Source organism: Rhagoletis pomonella, unplaced genomic scaffold (genome assembly GCF_013731165.1).
Source record: "Rhagoletis pomonella isolate Grant_MI unplaced genomic scaffold, Rhpom_1.0 Rhpom_scaffold_00008, whole genome shotgun sequence".
In the NCBI taxonomy this organism is placed as follows: Eukaryota; Metazoa; Arthropoda; class Insecta; order Diptera; family Tephritidae; genus Rhagoletis; species Rhagoletis pomonella.
In genome coordinates this window covers 28,946,237-28,950,036 of record NW_023458562.1, presented here as the reverse complement: position 1 = coordinate 28,950,036, position 3,800 = coordinate 28,946,237, and the positions used below count along the sequence as shown (strand labels likewise).

Here is a 3,800-nt window from a genome sequence, read left to right as displayed (position 1 = left end):
ACACAGAATAATCCCAGAGGGTGAGACCTTTAAAATTCTGACTTTACTTTTCCGCATGCACTTTTAGACCACCCTAATGTGCATTGCGACAACATCTCTATTTTTCTGAATACATATATCAAGGAGCTGTTTCTTTTATGTCGTTTTAGTATTATTTTTATCCCTACTCCCAGATCACAATAATTCTCTCTTTTAAATCAGACCAAATGCAATTTTATAGAATGAAATAAAATCGTTGCAGCGACTAATCAATCAAACTGTGTAACTCAATTAAGCAACGCAGTGACAGGGAAAATACGAAATAACAAAATCGCTTTCACATCGGTGTCAACAAGAACGGCAACAATCAGAACAACCGTTGTAATGACGTTACCCAACAGCTGGCGAAGGCGGAAAGGAAACAAATACATACAGAAGCGGAATCGGAAGCGGATGTGCAATCAAGCGCGAAGAAATGAAGCTATGTAACGAAGTGATGCAATGCCAACAGCAAGGCAATGCCAACAAAAAACTACAACAACAGCAAATTTAACACAATCACAGCCGACAATTGCACAAAAATTACAGCACGCGCACGCGCACACGCGCGCATTCATCATCAACAACAGAAAAACAGAAAGCAGAACCAGTAATGCAGCCCGCGGAAGGAATCGCGCGGTAAGTGTACGAGCGCGCGCGCGCTTGTTTATATGCGGGCGTGTTCAATTAAAGTGCTTCTGTTGATGTGGTGGAAAGAGGAGCAAAAACGCAGCTTAAATAAGCTGAGTAAAATGGAAGCATCAACAACAGCAGCATAAGCCAAGCGCTGAGCGCCACACCGTGCATGTGTTAATATGGCAAAGGCAGCTGCTGCATAAGTCGGTCAACACCTACTCACCCAACCCACAGATCGGCTCGTTCTCGCGCAACACGTTTCACAATCTCGTGCAGCGAATTTAATCGCTTAATTCGAGCGCAGGCGACGAGCGTGTTATAGTGCATAAAAAGCGAGTGAATGTAAAAAGAAAACAACAAGATCAACGCAAGAGTAAGCAACGTATTGGATTTGTTTTCATTTCCACCGCTTTTTTACTCCTCTCAGCGATTTTTGTGTAATTACATTCGCTGATATCCTGATGGAGCTTGCGAAAAGTAATACGCATTAAGAGAGGGTGAAAGTCCAAAGAGACGAGCGGCGAGTGTCTCAACGACGCAAGCCCCACTCACAGTGCACAGGTGAATATTTACAGGACAGTTTTGTGGGAGTGCAAATGTCTTGCAAAAGTGTCATCATCAATTTTTGCATAATCGAAATGAAAATGAATTGGCAAACAAGTATGGTAAATTTTGTGCGAGAATGGGGAAATGGCGGAAGCGTATAAACCAATTTGTAGAGGGCGCAAATTGCATGCGCAGCGTGAGGAAAAGGTATCAAGGAATTTAAGTTCATGCATGCATATATATATATACATATGTATGTAAGTTGTAATTATGTAGTTCAATATTTGATTAAAAAGCTGAGTGTGCAGTTGCAGGAAGTGATGACCTGGAAATGTCAAGCACTACGCGAAGTTATGCTTGCAAGGATACGTGGTGAGGGAGCGATATTTTTGAGAGAAATCAGAATTTTATTGATGATGACAGGTAACCGAAAAATGGAAGAATTGCCGCGGATTTACGCAGCTCCATCATTTAAATTTTTTTGTTGTTCTTATACCTCCTGCCTTAGCTTCTCTTTCTTTTCTCCTTTTTCTATATTTTGATGGCCAATAACTTGTTACACTTTTTTTACTAGATCAGGTAATTTTCCCAATAATATACTCCTACATGGCGTATGCGTAACATTCCTCCTGCTCATACTATTTCATACAAAAAAATTATTGTTTGACCATTGAAAACTTTCTTATTCATCCTTCGATTTTCTTCGTTAGCAGCTTAATGTTTTTGTAAAAGCCCTACAAACCATTTTTTTCAGAGTATTCTGAATTGTATAGAAATTTTAAAGAATTCGTAAAGATCTCACCCGGTTTTTTACCGAATTCTCTAAAACGACATAAACTGTGCATACTTCGATTCTTTTACGAAATTTCGGAAGAAAATTGGTAAAGAAATGAAAATAATGCCGCTATGTGAAGAATTTGTTGCAGATTTTTTTAAGGATTTTATTAATTTTTCCTACAGAAATTTCTTTAAAAGTTCTTGTCAACCACTTCATACAATTTTCTTTGAAGATTCGTAAAACAAAATCGTTACAGAAACTAGATACTCCTAAAGATTTCGTTAAGATTTCGGAAACACTGGTTTGCAGGGAGAACAGGCTTTAATACAAATGAAAGACACTTTCCCTATTGAAGTTAGATTTTTTATAAACATGTCTTGTCTTTGATATTTGCATTTTTATCTTCTATTTCCTCTTTGTATTCTTCTTTTCTTCTTCTTCTTCTCCACCTTTTTCTTTTTTATCTTCTCTTTGTTCTTTTCTTCTTCTTTATCCTCTTCGTCCTTTTCGTTCTTCTTCGTCTTCGTCTTCATCTTCTTCTTCTTCTTCTTCTTCTTCTTCTTCTTCTTCTTCTTCTTATTCTTCTTCTTCTTCTTCTTCTTCTTCTTCTTCTTCTCTTCTTCTTCTTCTTCTTCTTCTTCCTCGCCTTCTTCTTCTACTTCTTTTTCTTATTCTATTTATGTTTCCCCTCCCCTTCTTCTTTTTCTTCCTCTTCTTCTTCTTTTCCATATTCTCCTTCTTATTATTTTCCATATTCTCCTTCATCCTCTCCATATTCTCGTTCTTCCTCCTCATTTCTATTTTCACCCTTTTTTATTTAATATTCTTCCACTTTTTCTTATTCTTTCCTTTCTTCTTTATTTCCTTATTTTCTTCTACTTTTTCCTATTCTTTCCTTTCTTATTTATTTCTTTCTTTTATTCTACTCCTTCTTCTTTGTCTTTATAGGTTATTTTCTTCTACTTCTCCTCTTCCTTCTTTTTCGTGTTTTTCTCCTTCTTTTTCTACTTCTTCTTTTTCGTCTTTTAATTCTTCTTCTTCTCCCATTTATGCTTCCCCTCTTCTTCCTCTTGTTCTTCTTCTTTTATTTTCCATCTTCTCCTTAGTTCCATCTTCTCCTTTTTGTTCTTTTCCATATTCTCCTTCATCTTCTCCATATTCTCGTTCTTCTTCCTCATTTCCATTTTCATCTTCCTTTTCATTTATTATTCTCCTGCCTTTTCTTATTCTTTCCTTTCTTTTTTTATTTCCTTCTTTTCTTCTACTTTTTCTTATCTTTCCTTTCTTCTTTATTTCTTTCTTTTCTTCTACTTCTTCTCCTCCTTTGTCTGGATAGGTTCTGTAACGGCCTAGAATTCAACACTCACTATTTTAAAACCATCCTTACCCATAGTCAAGAATGATAGAATACAAGATTGCGCCTATCGGAGAGGATTTTTGAGAATAAATTTTGTGAGACGTCACATTGGTGCAATTGCGAGAGAGAAATGCCAAAACGTGAGCAAGAATGGAAGAAGAAAAAATGTTGCAAGGAAAACCTAAACAAGTTGCACAAGTGTGACGTCATACAAAAAACGATTCTGTCAAATTCACTGAGGGAGGAATAGCGGTACCGTGATTGGCGCAACCTCTATTTCTCTCAATCGTGACCCATAATAAGGCAATTCTACTCAGTCCCCTCCTCCAGCCTCTCCAAGTAAACAAAACTTCAACTTAACTTTTCATAAAAACCGAACAAAGAGACTCTGATTCTTTCTCTATCTCTCTGCTCGCCACACCACACTTTCCGATCATAAATAACTTATGGATTTTTGGTGAAAAG

At 37.0% G+C, this 3,800-nt stretch overlaps 1 pseudogene; it reads right to left on the bottom strand.

Moving 5' to 3' along the window:
* Positions 1 to 2,467: 2,467 nt before the first annotated feature.
* On the bottom strand, positions 2,468 to 3,369 carry LOC118745256 (annotated as a pseudogene).
* Positions 3,370 to 3,800: the final 431 nt, after the last annotated feature.